The sequence below is a fragment of the Podarcis vaucheri genome (genome assembly GCF_965113315.1).
Source record: "Podarcis vaucheri genome assembly, chromosome: 3".
Lineage (NCBI taxonomy): Eukaryota > Metazoa > Chordata > Lepidosauria > Squamata > Lacertidae > Podarcis > Podarcis vaucheri.
This window is the reverse complement of record NC_138761.1, coordinates 61,834,993-61,853,180: the sequence shown is the minus strand read 5'-3', so window position 1 is coordinate 61,853,180 and position 18,188 is coordinate 61,834,993. Positions and strand designations below refer to the sequence as shown.

The 18,188-nt window shown below is 39.8% G+C and overlaps 1 protein-coding gene across 4 annotated transcripts in view; it reads right to left on the bottom strand.

Moving 5' to 3' along the window:
- HIVEP2 (HIVEP zinc finger 2) overlaps positions 1-18,188 on the bottom strand; it is a 137,354-nt gene that overhangs the window by 83,935 nt on the left and 35,231 nt on the right. For 3 of the 4 annotated variants that reach the window (XM_082215865.1, XM_082215866.1, XM_082215864.1), the window contains exon 2: positions 1,052-1,265. The exons of the other annotated variant lie outside the window; for it this stretch is intronic. The gene's annotated coding sequence lies outside the window, so the exon portion shown is untranslated. The remainder of the gene's footprint in view (positions 1-1,051; positions 1,266-18,188) is intronic. 4 annotated transcript variants of the gene reach the window in all.

Genomic DNA, 18,188 nt, shown 5'->3' with positions numbered 1-18,188 from the left:
CACTAATTCCTAGGCACCCTGATAATTTTATAGGGAAATGTTTTCTTTTCTTTTTTACATGCGCAAAGTTGATGGAACTTTTCCCAAAAGGCCACCAAGGCTGTAATCATATACCCACTTACCTGGGACTAAGTCTCAATGAACTCAAACAGAACCTATTTCTGAGTAGACATGTAGAGAATTGTGTGGTAAAATACTGTGTTCCTATATTGTGTCATTAATAATGCAAACCTATGAAGAAGCAAACTCATTTTAGTTCAGTGGACTCTACTCCCAGGTAAGTGTTACAATATTGTAGCCATAGAAAATTAATTAGGGAATATCAAACTCTTGACTGAAACTTATGAAGATAACTAGTGTTGCCATACATTTAAACTTACTTTTTTTGTATATGGTAAACCAACAAAAATTATAAACTAAAAAGTGTTTCAAAATGTGAGTTACAGCAGCTGGAACATTATACCCACAAACCCATGTTTTTTTGTTAGAGCATGGAGCTGATAGTGCCAGGCATTTGAACCCCATATGGCACAGCTGCATATTCCTCCATTTCAGGGGGTTGGACTAGATGATCCTCAGGGCCCCAACGCAACAATTCTATCATTCTATTGTTTAAAGATGGCTACAATCATTCATGTTCTGCTTCTCAATATGAAGCCATATAAAATACAAAGCAATGTTTTTCTAAAAATGGAAGACTTAAAAGAATTTTAGAGTGTACTTGGCACCAAATTCCATAGGAATAAAGTCATATAGCCGGTTCTTATTCAGAGTAGCCTTATTTGAATTCTTCTGTGTAATGAAAATTATTTGGCTTTATGAAGCAGCCAACAGTAACTACTGACCCTCACTTATAGCAGAATGGAAGTCACTGTTATTTAGAACAGTGAAAAGATGTGTGTCTTTATCCCTGCACTGCAATAAGCAGTGGGGGGGGGATCTTTTTAGCCCTGCCATGCACTATTCTGCCTAACTTTCCTCGACGATGATAACATTGTTATAAATAAAAGTGCAAATTATTTTTAGCACCGAGATTTCGCTAAGCACTCACGTTTCTCTCCTGTGTGTAAACGCCGGCAGTTCTGCTTGCCCTAGTTTAACAGCCGTCTTTAGAAATATTCATTGGTGGCTTCTAGCTGATTTATCCCAAGCAAGTTCCCGGGAGAAGTCTGATGCTTATTCTCTCCTCCAGTCTCCTATCAGCATCTCGCCTCTGATGCCCCCTGTAATTGTCACCAGCATCCAAGAAAGCAGCAATTCATTTCCTACAGAACATGGGAGATAAAAACAATCAAATTTTAGAGCAGGGCAGGGCAGGGGGGAGGCCCACCAAAACAAAGCTTAACATAAAAATATTAGAGGGGTTCAAAATGTACACAATATGTCATCAAGAAACTGGGAAGCTTTATGTGTTCTTTCACCAGAGTGAAGTCAACTCTACAACATTATCACAAAAAAATCTCTCGCCAGCAAGGAGATTGAACATTTTCCTCCTCCCACCTATGAGGATCTTGAAATACATGAGAGGAGATTTTTTTACAGCTTTATATTTTTCCTATTCTAACTCCCCCGCCCCCCAGTCTCTTATGTAACTTGTATCATACAAGCAAGGATGTCCAAGGTTGGAAAATTCCCAACTGACCAAAACCAGGATTGAACTTGATGCCTTAAAGACCATGGAAGGAAGATGATCCATGCTGTAATCTGCTCTTCAGCAAGGTTCCTTATACCATTTTTTGTCAAGCTTCCCTAGATAGAAATCTTGCTACCCAACAGACAGTGGTGGGGAAAGCCACCACAACTTGCAATGCACTCTGCCAACGCAACAACAGCTCTGGGTCACCTAGCTCCAATCTCTGCTATTAGCCTCTTCTGCATTTTCGAGCCAAGATTCCTAATGTAGAAAGTAACTAGAGGCAGCAGCAGCAGTTTTTGCCAGCCTTTTCTCTCATCTGCCTGAAAATTGGACACAACCGCAGCAGAGTAGTCTGAGCAGGATATAGTTGGGTTGCGATTCCCATTGAGAATTACTAATTTGTTCTCTTTTGTAAAATATAAGCCCCGCTCAGGAAGGAAATTCCGTAACTCAATGGAATTGTTTTCCTTTATGTTCACCAGGTTATCAAGCACAAAACAGAGTCAAAATTGGCTGAGCCAGCTGGCAGGGGATTCCCTATGCCCAGGGAAAGCCATAGCTCAACCAGCATAGGCATGACATCAGCAGCTCCCTCAGTCATCTGCCAGTCAAGCTCAGTTCAACCATCACTCGAATGGTGGGGTTGCTGCAAACCTACGGTTGCTCCTACAGAATAGTTTGAAGCATGCCTGTCCCCTGACTAAAGCAATCTTAGCGACTTTGTCACATAAATCTGCATAATTATACATAGGAACAAAACAGCAGTTTTGAAGAGTATAGCAATGCTTCAGACTGCAAAAGAGATAAAAGTGGAAATAGACGCTATGTCCAAAACACTGTCATACTGATGGCATCTAAGAAGGCATAGTATTTTGGAGCTGCAAAAGTCATCCTCTCTGGGACCCTTCATAGAGCTCACCATGCTCCTAAAATAAAGCTAGGAACCTTCTCTCAAGGACATCCCCAATGAGCTTTTCACAGCTCTCCGTGCCCTAGCTCCTTTCTTGCCCAGCTGTCATATGCCAAGGCAGCCCTGAATCTCTCTTGCCCTTCCAATACCTTCACCTGAATTAAGAGTTTTGCACCTAGAAAGAGACTAGCCCCAACTGCAGGAATGGAAAAACATTACTAGGAGGACCCCACAGTCAAGCACAAGTTCATTTTCTCTGTCACGTCATTGGTTTCCCTTTCATTAATATAACTATGAAAACAATTTGACTGATTAGTCACCCAAGCCTAAATTCAATTCCTATGTGGGGGTTTTTTAAAAAAGGGTAGAAAATAATCACAGCTACGTTGTACAGAGTGGCTGAGTTCTCAGTGTTCAACCTTGAAAGCTAGCTCTTAGACTGAGCTGAACTTTGAACCTCCCATTTTCACTTAATTCTGAAATAGCACCCCTACAGAGAAAATGAATCTGGCATGCCATAAGCCAGAGAAGAGAGATGCAGAAGCAGCTAAATATTTATTAAGTATCAACATTGGTCAATTCAGCTTGTCCACTCTTCCTCAGAAACAGAAAAGCTAATACTTTTGAGTTCCAGAGTTCCAAAGAAATGCCACTCCCAGATAGAGGAAAAACTGTGGAAATAAAAGCTATATTAGAAGACTAACTTGCTTCCTTGAGATATGATGGGCACAACGTGTCCACAAAGGAAGGGATACAGAGTGCACTGTCTCTCTCTGTCTGTCTGTCTGTCTTGGTGCCATCCTCAGTCTCTAACATTGACTGTGATGGAATGGGGCTTGAAGCCATTTTGTACTCAAGTTTTGGCAGAAAGTATGCAAGACCTTGGACAGCACCAAGGGGTCCTGCTATGGCAATCAACAAGCAACGTTGTCTCTGCTGGGACCAAGAGCCAGCTGAAGCATTATCTAGGCTGCATAGGCTGCACAGGCTTGAAGCCACAGGAGCTGGCTAACTGACTAAATAGCCCTCACCTTATTTTGTAACCTTTGGGGCTTCTGTGAGGCTGCGAGCTCTGGCCAGCAAGGCCCTGAATAAGCTATAGGAGGTTCTGCCCCTGGGGAAATATCCAAACATCTGAGTTCTCTACAGTGCCATGCAAAGCCGCCAGCTTGCAGAGCACGATCCAGTCCTCTTTGGGATCTATAAGGAGCTGGCCCTTGCTCTGTTTATCCTAGGGCCATCTATTCATTCTAGTGCCATCTCTCCAAAGGTCTTGCCTATTCCTGTTACTGGAGATCCTGGAGACGACAATGAACCAGGGACATTCAGCATGCTGCACATGTATTGCACTGAGCTATGACCCACCACCTAAGAAGCAGAGAATTCTAAAATTAAAAGTAGTAAACTCCACATTGGAGCAGGAGAGGCGGGAAGCATTTCGTGCTTTCCTGAAGAATGACACCCAGGGGAACAAAGGGAGCAGAGAGTAAGAAAAGCCGGAGGGGGGACATTTATTTTTGGAAGAGGAGCGGGACCGTATTTGATGTCACTGTTTCACAACTGCTCTGCGCTCTGCTTACAGGCAGGCAGCTTTCAACAACAGGAAGCCTGAGGACTTGGAGCCCCATGAGTGGGCGTATCAGCAGGCAAGTAATAATATGCAGAGAGCAGCACTGGCAGCGACTTCATCCCATCTCCTTCCAGCCACTACAAAGGCTCATGCTGGCAGGGCAAAGCTTGCCAGGCATCTCTCAACTCCCACAGGTTGAGACTTCAGTGTTTGCTGCTCCGCAGGCAGTCACACGTCTCATGTTTCCAGTACCAGAAGGTGCTTGACATTTCCACTTTAAAAGCCAAGGTGCCCTAAGCCCCAAAGTGAAAAAGTTTGCCGTAATGATAGAGGCACAAACCAAAAGAGGAGGCACTTGAGAGCCCAGAGAAATGGCTTCACCGCCACACTACAGGAACCTCTTGAAAACTGATACTTAGGGAAGTAAGTGAGTAATACAAATTAACATGTGCTGTGTTGGGGGGCTTGGCGGGGGGAGGGGGGAGGCGTTACACAGCAACCTGCCCCATAACAATAGTGGAAAATACTTCCTTCATTGTAAAAAAATAGAAAAGAAAAAAGAATCTGATCTGAATTATAGGAATAGTTCTCATCGATCCTGATGTGTCTAGTGGGTAACTAATTCTTTGTTTGTCCTTGGAAGTCTATGACTATATATACAGAAAGCATCTCACCACCCTCCAAGTCAAGCCCAACCCCCTGATCCTTTATTGTGGCCTCCCAGGTGTTTTGACACACACACAAACAAACACCTCTTCCACTCATGGGTTGCTAGCGCACTGCCACACATGGCTGTGGTCTACCTTCAACTTCAGTGGAGCGGGATGGCACAGGTACGTAATCTTGGTGCATTGGGACATCATATTTACTAGTTTCCAACCCCAAGGTATACCGTGTCAGCCAGGTAAAACATAAGAAGTACAAGGCCCAAACTGAGTATTAGAATGCAAATGCATATGTAACTTTCAGAGAAAGAAGTTTCAGGGTCCTAGCCCCTTCCTTTCATATGTATTATTACCTACAGCTTCAACATAATTGGGAAGGGGTGGGGCAAAATGGAGGCACACCAAGAGGGAGGGCGTATTTATCTCTTCTTCCACCTGCCATTTATCTAAACCCTTCCCCAAGTTACTCCTTCACCATCAACCCCAGTGGGGCTCCAAATGTGAGGATAAACCTTAGAGAGAACCTTGTAAGAGGAGAGAAAGCAGTTCGGATCTATTTCGAAAAGAGAAGCAGGAAGTGAGGAAGGGATTGAGCATTCTTCCCTCTCTACTGTTTGTGCTGCCTCTTCCCAAAGCTCCTTTTGGGGTCACCCATCATGTATCTGGTACATGCAACAGCACATGGCCGGATCCAGCAAGCTCTTCTTATGTTCTTATATAAGAGACACAAGGCAACTATACCTAGTCTAAGAAAAAAGACAGCCCATATATATATTATATCCAGCTAAATATATTACCATAAAAGAAGTGCATCAAAATATGCTATATATTTTTTTCTGAAAACTATCTTGTGTAATTTATTCAACCTTCTAACACATTCAAATTCCAAAATGCAGAACCCCAGGCATTCTGACCCACTACATCTGAGTTTTATATATAGCTATTTATTTGGTACATGGAGAGTGTTTTCACAAAGCTCAAGAATTATGCATAGATACATTTTGAATGCTCAGCTGAAACCACAAAACTGATTTTTCCTGCTTGAGGTGGCTTGATCTCAGTTGATCCAATGTAATAATTTTACTCTATTCCAATTCACCTGATCTACATGGAGCTTTGATTTCAGTTCTCCTTCTGGGATAGAGGAAATAATATATTTGCCATCAGATAACATAATATATGGGGATTCCCTCCTGCCACTCAGCCTACACAGAATACTAAGTGTTCTCCTTTAATCCCATTTCCCAATACAAAGCCGTTTGGCTTGCTCTCTTGAGACGCCCTGCCTTGCTAACATCACCTCATTGACCTTGAACCCACAGTTGAATGTCCCTTTATTCTGGGTCCCCACCGTTCCTCGATGCACAGGAAAATTAAAATGATATATTAAAAATGATATATTAGCATTTCTACATCCTGTTTGCTTCTCAGCTTATAACTCCTTTCCCTCATCTTTTCCTTCATTCAGTCTTGCTGTAGCTTAAAGCCAGACATACCTCTCCCCCACAACCCCAGCATTTTTCAGCTTGCTTTCTCCAAGTTCATGGTAGATGGGAAGCTAAAACAAAAATAAACAAATCACAAGCTACAACAGCATCCCACTTTTGTTTTGCATTCTCTCCATTTCTTCATATGTTATCATTGCTGGTCATCTCCATATTTGCATCAGTTACATATGTTTAGCTGTCATGGTGTGCCCCCCCCCGCTGCCGCCCCGCAAGCATTCTGTGGGCTGCAGGTTGCTGCAGTTTTGATAATTACCTGCTAGAAGTCATTAGCTTCTTCCCATCATACAAACTCAGATCTATAGCTCCAAAGATACCCAGGGAAGAGGAATGACCAGGAAACTACAGCGGTACCTCGGGTTAAGTACTTAATTCATTCCGGAGGTCCGTTCTTAACCTGAAACTGTTCTTAACCTGAAGCACCACTTTAGCTAATAGGGCCTCCTGCTGCCGCCACACCACCGGAGCACGATTTCTGTTCTCATCCTGAAGCAAAGTTCTTAACCCGAGGTACTATTTCTGGGTTGACGGAGTCTGTAACCTGAAGCGTATGTAACCCGAGGTACCACTGTAGTTTTAAGTCTAATGTAGGCACGCCATGTATAATCTATTTTCCGTTCTTTTCCCCACTCGTGTCTCTCACTTTCCCCCCTTTCCTTCTAAAGCAATTCTCATTGGTTCATCATCTTCATTTAACCCTGAGAAATGAATCTGTGAGAAGGTTCAGAAAACCTGCTCTACTCAGATTACAATCCCAGCTCCCCTGAAGGAAATGCTGAACCTGATTTTACAATGTACAACTCACAAGGCCCCACAACCAATTCATATAGGATGTATGCTCACTATAAGCAAAGAAGTGAGGAGGAAGGTGCCTAAGGAACCACACTGTTAATTTTACTACAAATATTTTAAATCACACTATATGTCAATTCGTTTATCCTGAACAGAAACCACAAAGTGCAGTATACAGAAATTATTATTAATGGGGGGGGGGTTCAGTTCTAAAGGTACTCAGTTCTTCAAAATGACTAAAATCCCATATTATTGTTGTTATTTTTGTTAAATCTACCTCGGAACTTCTTAAATGCTGTGTTCCTGCATGTGCACAGGCTGCTTAAATCCAACAGACTTTGATGACATCTGGTCCACCAAACTATGCCCAGGTCCACAGCTTTGACATGACAAATTTATTATTATTATTATTATTATTATTATTATCATCATCATCATTATCATTAAGACCTATATACCGCCCTTCATCAAAAGATCCCAAAGCTGTTCACAAGATAAAATAGTCATGATGATGGTCTTCCACATGCAGCTATGGATTTTGCATCATTATGTTATATATTATTTATTTATACATATATACATACATACATACATACATACATACCCAGGCCATCTGGGTGGCTTTCAACAAAATATTAAAATACAATAGTCCGCCAAACATTAAAAACTTCTCTAAACAAGGCTGCCTTCAGATGTATTCTAAAAGTTCTTCAAGAGAAGCACTTCAAGTCAAAAGTTCTTCAAGAGAAGCACTCTTCAAGTCAAACATGACATATTTGCACCCACACTGTTGCTTTTTCCAAAATGATCTTGCAGGCACATACACAGTTACAAACAATTCCACAAAAGTTACTAGACCACAAAATATTTTATATGCTTGGCTGCGTTCGTACACTTATGTTAGCAATTTGTGGTCTTTAAAAAAGCAATGTAGTAAGCTTTGCCTGTTGCCTAGCAGCAGTTCTTACTCGCCACAGGTGACCAGGCAAGTGGTTTTTACAAGCCTGCACATAGATAAGTTACGCAGGAATCAGAACACTTGCTGGAGTGGGATATGCAAGCAGAATCTGTTGTCTCTACAGAGTGGAACTTGCACATTCCACTGCAGAAATCTTACGTTGCTCTATGCCTATGTAACGTCTTCATACTCCCTTTAAAAGCCCACAAAACATTATGTCAGAATGAATCCATTATAGCTCCTGATATTATTCTTCCTACCGAAGAGTGAACACAAATAGAAAGTTTAGTGACTGATTTTAGCGTTTGGGATGTATATAGCAACAGATTCTTTTCAAAGAACACAAAAGAACAGAGATTCCTATTCATCTCGCAGTTAACACTTGTGTTACCCTAATGAAAACAAAATGACATCTTCTACTTTATTGCACATTCTGGTGCAAAAAACAGCTGCAAATACATCTTCATTTACTCAACAAAGCCAGATTTATGTCTGCCTGGTTAACTTACTAGCACTGGCACTCCATATGCTGCTACTGCAAAAAGCAGAGATTCTCCATCTGGCTGCTTTGAAACCCTGACATTCTCAACGAGTCCCACCTCTGCACTGCACACAATAGACCAGTGTCAGAATCAGAAACAGAAATACTGTAGAGTGTCAGGGCACTATTTACTTGCTCATAGCTTCTGTAACAAAAAGAAAGAAACAGACCACTGGGAAGATCTCCGCTTCTCAGTCAGGGATGGCAAGAGGAAGCCTGCAGGAGGCAGAGGGAAAACAGCAAGGAGGATACGATCAGCAGGAAAGCATTGTGTCTCCGGGAAAAATACATTCCTCTTCTTCTGTGTACCCTTGCCTAAACCTGCATATCTTGGGCAACACCCCATAATCTCAGGGGCTATTTTTATTATCTTGAGCTCATATTTCAGTGTTACAGCCAAATAAAATGTGCAACGTTGTTGGTTTTTAAACCCCTTTATCGTGTCAGTATCTGCAGTTTGTTCTAAATGATGAGGGGAGGGAATATGTCTACAGTACTATGAAGACCAAGGGGAATGTGTAGGTCGCATCACATTTTGCCAAAGTACACAAACTTTTATTCTAGATTAAAAGGATTAAATAGAAGTAAAGATTCTGAATGCTTACTTCCTGTTCTTCCCCCTCCCCTCCAATACACATACACACACACACAACCCTAACCTCTCCTTCTGAATGTATTAATAATACCTACACCTTGAACACAATTGGTCCTTCTGTGTTGCCATGGAACTGAAACCTTTGCAGCTTAGATGGCGATGTATTCCAGGGAGCAGGCTGTTCCTACACTTCCTATCACAGAGGTAAAATCACTGCATACCATTAACTCCTTTCATATCACAAGCTTCTTGTCTGCACATCGCTTCGCATGCTCCCTGCCCCTCCCTTTCTCTTCCACCTCAATAAGCAACATATATCATGCTTAGCTTGTCTTATCTCATCAAACGTTTTGGAAATACAGTGCAGATAGCATCATGCTGAAGAGCACAATTCTCTCTCTCTCCCGGTTCAGGTAATCACTTCAAGTTCGACTGCAGTTTAATTAGTCACTTGTGTCAGTCATCTATTAGATGGCTAGAGAATCGCTCGTGTGCTGCTGGGGAGGCTGTGACCTGTCTGGTCCTGCTCTACTGGAGAAACGACAGTTATTGAGGTCCAAGTATACGGGCTGGGTTCTTGCACATGTGTGACCTACCGACTGTAGCGTTGGCCCTTTTGGATCATAACACTGGACAGGCAAGGATAGGTTGGTTTGGTCACTTGCTGTATAGATGCCTCCTTGAGAAAGGGTCCGTTCCAGCCACTCTGAAAGAGAGGGTTGTGCAGCCTCTCTTGAAAAGCCATCCCTAGATGCGGACTGAAATAACTATTTGGATGCTTGAAAACAATGCCTTTCTTGACAAAGTGCTCAATTGGGTGGTTGCTCTTCAACTTCAGGATATCCTTGTTAAAACAGGTCAATCTAGATCCATTTCCACTGGGTTTCAGCCGTTTTGGCAACACCGCTGTTGGGGGGCTATTGCTATGGCTCTTCCCCCTTGAGCAAGCCGCTGCAGTTCAGCAGTCTTATTGAAAAAAGGAGTTTTATGGATCCTAGTCTCACAGTCAGAATGTGAGATTTTTCTATGTACAGATGTTCTGAGCAAGTCGTAATTTTACAATTAAAACCAAATGTTGGAGATTCCTTCTTTCATTTTCCAAGAAGTCTGTGACGCAAGTGTTGTGGGTTTGAAGGCAGTAATCCTCCAAATCTTGTTTTATATTATGTGTTATGAAGAACATACTGTATTAACAGTCCTGCCCAGGTTTTCGGCTTCACTGTTTGCCCAGCATTCTCACTTTGGTTATTGTCCAAAACCGATTAACAAAACACTTCATGCTATGAAGGCATGCAGAATATTTGCCGTGTACATGTGGGCTTCTGTCTTTCTTATAGTTCTCAACGATGGATTCTGTCTTTCAGAAGTCTGAAATTTACTGAACAGAGTTGCCTTTACATGAACCAAGTATCTGCCTTCCCATAACTGCTGATTTGGGTCACTTCCAGAAGGTCACTCTTTTATGGGCAGGACTCAATCATACACCAGAAAATTTAGCTTGTGCAGTTAAATTGAATTGTACTCTCTTATACAACAAACCCACTTCCCAAACCCAAACAAACCCAAAATTAAAAATGGCTTTTTGTTGTAAGAAAAATGATGAGGAAATGCAGTGGAAGGTGTGGGCTAACAAGTAAGAATGAATGTTCAACAAACAGCAGGTGTAGTAAAAACAATCACACAAATTTTATGAAAGCAAATCAAGATAAATGATAAAAAGGTAGTCTCAAATAACATGGGGTTATTGGGTTGTAGGGAGAAGTGACAATTAAGTTCCCCACACAGACAAGCACCATTTTATTTTCCAATATGAACCCAGAAGAAATTTGTGTTCATCTTAAATACATGTCTGGCCATTTAACTACCATAATAGAAAAAGAACCAACACATTGCTATTGATATGCAAAAACTTGTAGAATCTATGTCCTGCTTTATTTTGTATCTTTTAAAATCCACCATGTTATACACCCACCTAAATACAATCTGGGGTTTCAGAGTTCACCATGATTGTGGAAAGACATGCAAGACTTCGGCCCATAGGGAGAATAAATGCATGCTTCTTTAATAATATACTTGTATTCATATGCGAATCTATGCAGATAATCAGTTGATTAATGACTTGAGTCAGCAAAAAACACAATGAGCAGTCTTCTGTAAATTCCCCAAAGACACAGAGGAAAATGGGGAGAGGGGTCCCCAATCTTATAGAGCAGTCCTATGTGTATATGTTCAGCATTAACAATTGAGGTAAAGGGACTTACTCCCAGGTAAGTATGTATGGATTATAGCCTCAACTTCCTGAATACAATGGGTTTTCACCAACTAGCGTCACATGCAGTTTTCCATGGAAACGTGTAAACAGTAGTGTGGCCTACCATGAAAATATGTCCAGAGTTCAAAAGACATCTTGGATCAACAGTAGTTGTTGCACATGACAAAAAGCAAATATTAAAACATTTATGATTGCCGTGCAAAAATTTAGCTTTCACATTTGAGTTCAGTGCTTTTTTTCTTAAAAAAGTGCTTAGGGGTACTCTCATTTTGACTCAAGAAAATCACCATTTTATAATTCAGATTGGGGAAAATAAATATAGTAAATGGACAAAAGCACAAAGATTCACAAAAATTTTAGGGGTATCCGTACCCCTGCATACCCCCAGGGAAAAAAGCACTGCTTTAGGTGATTAAGGTTTCATTACACAATATTTAAAGACTCTAATTTCTGTCTTGAAAGCAGGGAAGGGGGAATAATTTGCTTTTATTTGAATTTTAATGAGACTTGCCAATGTGCACTTATCAAACTAATGTGCAAACCAAAGCACAACTCTCCTTCAGTATTCACACATCTCCGGATTTTGCAATGCAGTTCTCTATTTGTACAAAAATGCGTATATCAGGGTCAAGCATATATACACTTGCGTTTGTGTATTTCTGAAAATAGCATACAAAAATGGGGGAAATTGCTTACAAAAATGTGTCTGTTACCTGAAACGGCATACACAACATTTTCATGATTTTTTAAAATTATTATTATTATTATTATTATTATTATTATTATTATTAACTGTTGTGGAAATACAGAGAACAAAATTTAAGACTGGATAAATGAGCAACTGAAAGAAATCAAGATTGACAGAGCTGTCTATCTCTACTTGTACGCCTATGAAGGGGAGGGGTTAGAGCTGTTCTTTCACACATGGCATAATTTGTAATTTACTAAAGAGACTTTCTCGAAGTGAAACTATTCCAAACACCTTTTGGTAACAGGAGGAGACAAGTTCTTCTGAGGGCATGATTTTTTTAACAACTGCACTTGTGCAGATTGGTTTCCTGTAATCTTGTGCAATGCAATATAGATAGGCTGCCAAAAGAAAACCCATTCCTGTCTTTCCCTTCTGCAGGCTTTAGCAGGCAAAGAAGAATTCAGGAGTATGAGCTTCGTAGAGAGTGCCAAATATGCAAGAATACAAAGCTTTTGTCTTTTATATAACTTCTTATCTCTGAGACCTCAAACAAACCCTAACCAAAAGTAAAACTGCAGCAGGTACGATATTCTGTATACCATCTGCTTAACAACACAGATGGCTTAGAAGCAAATAACACAGAATTATGCTCTCTGCAGCTGGCTGCCTCTTAAATACAAATTTCTGTTCAAGACTTCTTTCCTGCTACATTGTGAACTCTTGCGTGCAACAGACAACAGTCGAGACGTATTTCAGTACTTTCATTTCATACTACTTTTTTATTTTTTTCAAGTCATAAAACATCCATTGTTAGTCATTCCCAGAGCAGACTCAGATTCCATCTATTTCAATGGGTCTACTCCAAGTATGACAGACATGGACTATTTAATCCCAGAGGCATATTTCCACAATGAAATAAAGTGTGACTGCTGAACCCAAGCTCAGAAAAGACAGGAATGGCTACAGATCCGACTCATCTCTTTCAACACATATAAAAAGTATTTATTCTAATATCCACATACCTAGTCTAAATAAGTACATTTTTAGCCAGGCAGGCATACACATGTTCAGGATTGCTGACATGGGGAGGAAGTCTGAGTTGTTACAGAGACATAATGTTTAATCACAATTAGTCCTAGCAACAGTTCATTACCTTAACTTTGGTTAAGATCCCAAAACATACAGTGAAATTCATATATATATATATATATATATATATATATATATATATATATATGTTTTATGGATTGCTAAATTAAGCCCTGACCTAGAAAAATATAAGGAGGCATGAGAGGTCATTGCAGCTAGAGAAGCTGAAGAGGTGAAACAATGGGTTCACCGACTGCCATTGTGTCGAAACTCAGCAAAGTACAATTTGCTAAAAGAACACTTTGTCTTCAAACCAGAATCCCAAACCACATCTTGATATTGGTTTGTATTGCCCATAACTGCAAACCATGGTCTTCTGATAACTTGAAAACACATGCAGAGACAGGGGGTGGGGTGGCGAGGTCAAGTGGAAGTATGCTAACCCAAGGTTTGCTGCATACTCCATGCTGTAAGCTCATGCCGTCCAACTGAATGAACTCTTTGTCTTAACAACTTCAAGCTATGGGTTTACACTATTCTATTCTTTTCTTAACTAATCTTTACATACAATTTAGATATTCAGATGGCATTATTAATAAAATTTAAGTAGTACAAACCAAGGTTAAGAATTATATCTGCATCCTAAACTAATATTACAGACTCTTAGGCTGGGGTATTGTTTAGGGGATTTTGTTGGAGAGGGGGTTGCCGCTGTTATCAATATTAATTTTTGTATCTTTATTTTAGATCTTATGGGTAAATTGCTTTATTTGGTTGTGTGCTTTTGATGTTTTATTTATTGTTTGTGAGTACTTTTGTTACGTTTGTAATTATGTAATTTTTTCACGATGTAAGTCACCTTGAGCATGGTTTGAACTATGGAAAAGTGGCATACAAGTAAAATTATGTAAGTAGGGAGGTAGGCATGAAACTACATCAGCCATATGAATTACAATAGCTGAGGAGAGTTAAAAATGGTGCCCAAATGTTTGCCTGCAAGGCGACTCTATATAGGAAATTTAGTGTGCATGTGTGCCACAGTTCACATCCAGGATAGAAATGAACTTTCTTCACTATTTAAGACAATATACCAGTCCAGTGGTGCTGAAAGTTTAAAAATGGTGGGGAGAGAAAACGACTGCCTCCTTCCCTCACCCAAAAAGGAAACTGCTACAGGTGAGGGATTCTGAGGCCTCATGGCTCTGCTCTCAAAAAACCCCTTGGTACTACCTTACCTACAGTGCATACATAATCAAATTACTTTACTGTTGCTGTGTTGTCCTTGGGTAACCCTTACCTTGCTGGGAATTCTACAGTGGGTAACTCTCATTCTGGAGGATATATTTCAAATACATAGGAAATAACTGATATAATATCCCAAAAATGCAAACAATTTCTTTGAGGGAGCGGAGCAGAATCAACTAAATTAGAGAAGGTTTATCCTTTAAATTCCTTGTTTCAGTTTGTTTGCTTTTATACTTTTCCCAGACTTTAAGATGAAGAGGACAGAAATATAGTCAAACTCTCAAGGAAGAGTCTGCTTTAATTATAAATTCAGAACTTTCTAGAGTTTAATTCTGCTTTTGAACTAAGCATTCCTTGTTCTCTTCTTCCTTTTTTGTTTTTAATTAGGAAAATGTGTTCACTAATGTGTCCCGCTCTGCTTGTTCTAGAGCTCCATTCCTTTAACTGTTAGCTTCTTACTGCAATTTTTCAAGAAACATGATCACAAACTGGCCAAACACGAGAACAGTCTCAGTCCTCAGATGGCCTCAAATTCAGAGATAAAACCAATATTAAACTGTACAGGCATCTGTGACAAGAAGCCCAAAGAAGAATCAACATCTCTGAGAACAGCAGAGATCCACCAATTTGTCCCCTATCTACACCAGAGCAACTGCCAATTTTTATTAAGGAGAGTGACAATTCATTCTTTTATTATTTTTTTCTGATGTCACTAAGATACAAGACTGCTATTTAAAGTTCCAAAGAAAGGGGCATGTGATACATCACAGCATGCACTGAAAGAAAAAGATGCTACCAAAGTGACGTAATATTTTTGTTTTTGAGGTTATGCCATTTGATAGTATAGCAACCAGAACAGCAACAGAATCGCAATAGTAACATATAGAAATATAAGTGTCTGTCTAAATGTTCCGTCTGCAGACTGTTCACAATATTGTCCTCAAATGCTGATTAAACTTCTAATTACTGCAAATGTTCAGAAAAAGCATAGTGACTACCACTGATCTTAATCGGGGGCATGAAAACTAACCATAGGGCGACTCCATCTCATGCTGCAACTTATACTTATCAATATGGCTACATTTGCATAGCAGAATGCAGCATACATACAGTGGTACCTCTGGTTACATACTAAATTCCGGAGGTCCGTTCTTAACCTGAAACCATTCTTAACCTGAGGTACCACTTTAGCTAATGGGGCTTTCTGCTGCTGTTGCGCTGCTGGCGTGCAATTTCTGTTCTCATCCTGAGATAAAGTTCTTAACCTGAGGTACTACTTCCGGGTTAGCAGAGTCTGTAACCCGAAGCATTTGTAACCTGTACCAGTTTTCACTCTGTCAGCCTTGAGCTGCTTCTAAATTCATTGTTGCATGTGGATGTGGTAGGTGACTAGCAGCCCACTTCACAAACTTCTTCAAAGAAGAAATGCTGTCTTTGCATCAATATATTCAACCATCCATGCCAATTTATTTTTATTTATTTATTTATTTATTTATTTATTATTTTGTAACACATCACACACACGTCTGCATTTGTCAGCTATGTGCAAGCCCTTCTGTCAGGGGTATGTTGGGTTTCTGTGTCGACGGAAAACGTTTCTTTTAAAAAGTCAACAACAAAAGCAGAGAATGATTTAGCCCTCCAACGGTCACTCTAGTACATCTTTGCAAAGCAAGATTTCCTTTTAATTTGTGGAGAGAAAAAAATAACCACTCTCATCCATTAAGTATATCACAGGAAACATATGGAGCTATGGCATATGGTAACATTGCTTGAAATGTCTGCTAAATTAATTAAAAGTATACTTTAAAAACTAATTCGCACACACATAAATTCGAGGTTGCAGATTTTCACATACACAGAAAGTCATGTTTCTGTTCTCCCCTGCAGCCCCACAACACACACCAAATCTGTTCCATATGGTTCCCCCAAACCAGGTTTGGGGGTGCATGTGTGAGCTGTAGGGGAAGAATCCTGTTGAGGCATTGTAAGTCTGCTCTCTTCACCTACAGACACTGTGGGGTGCAACAACCGTGTGTGTGTGTGTGTGTGTGTGTGTGTGTGTGTGTGTGTAGACACCCCACTTTCCTTCACCCTTTTACATACTATTAAAATACTACAAAGATATATTTCAGGTATTAATTTGAGAGTCAACACCTCTTTTACAACTATTGTGGGCTCTTAAATTATGTACACGACTGCATCTTAAAGCAGCACATACAGATCACAAGCTTGTGTTTTACAAACAAATAGCATAATCCACTTTTATCATTCGCCATGTTCTACAAACGTTAACATAATGTTGAAGTGAAATTGAACACCATTAAGTAGCCGGCTGGGGTGGTAAGACTCACTCGTTCCGCACAGGAAACATAAATGGGGTGAGTTTTGTTTGTGTATATGGTTGCATTAAAAAAAATAAAATTATTTTCTGTCAGATATTTAAATGACGTTTTCTAGTGATTGCTCCTCCCAAAGCGATTCCTTTCTTTCCACCCCTTGACATCCCTTCCTTCAGATTTTTGTTTGTTTGGTCAGCTGAGTTCTGCAGAATTTTATTCCAGACATGTTTCAAGGTAAACTTTTCCTCAAAAAACTATTAAGCAAGTCTATTGAATCTGCTCAGCCTTTCAATAATGCTGCTTAGACCAAAATAGTCCTTTTCTCTCAGTCAGCATTTCTGGCTGAGTAGGTCTACTGCCTCAGTTTCAGAGACTGAAATAATTGAAGGCTTTTTGGCACTAAAGTTGAGAAGGTGAGAATATTATTGTGCCTTAATTCACTGTGTTACTTTGCAACATGTCGGGAGTAAAAGACCTCCTCCCCAGCCCCCGGAATATATTTTAACTTACTTGATGAACTTATATCACATTTTCCAATCAGAGCAGCTGACGGGGGGGGGGGCGGAATGTACGACATACAAAATTGAAAACATAGGGTTTTTTATTATATACATGCTTATAAAGCATTTTTTAACAGACAAAAATACAAAGAACAAACCAAACAAAAAATACAGAGGAAACAACATTGACAAAACAATAACACAGTACACCAATACCCGACAAATAAATCCAAAGAGCAAAGAAATACACATAAAGAAGTTGGTAAATATGACAGAATGACATTATTGGAAAATATCTTACTATTATCTTGTTCCCTAGCTAGAGTGATTGCAAAACTATTTTTGTGAAAGCAGCAAATCACCATCATTGAGCCCGTAGATAATAAAACACATAGATTAAAACATCAGACTATTAAAAAATTAGAACAAAATTCAAAGGCCTCCTGTAATAAAACCAATTTAACCTGGCATCTGAAACTGAACAGGGACAATGCTCGCCTGATTTTTAATGGGAGGGAGTTGATTAATCCCTCTTGTTGTTTCAATATACCATAAATTTCCCATTTTAATTTATAATAATGTAAATTATAAACATAGTGTACAATCAAGGTTAAAAACAGATTTTCTGAGATAAAAAGGGAAAGGGAAAAATGCAAAATAATTGAGGTTTTATGTAGCACATAGCAATATTCAAACTTCTGCACAAGCATTGTTTCAAACTTCTTTTTTTAAGGAATTGTTGTCAGACCTTGGAACTCAAGCTTACAGCCCAGTGCCTTGGATGCCTACTCAGAAATAAGTTCGTGTGTGTGTGTGTGTGTTCAATTCATTAATTTTATAATGCTATAGAGTTTCAACCTTAACTTTTAACTTTTGA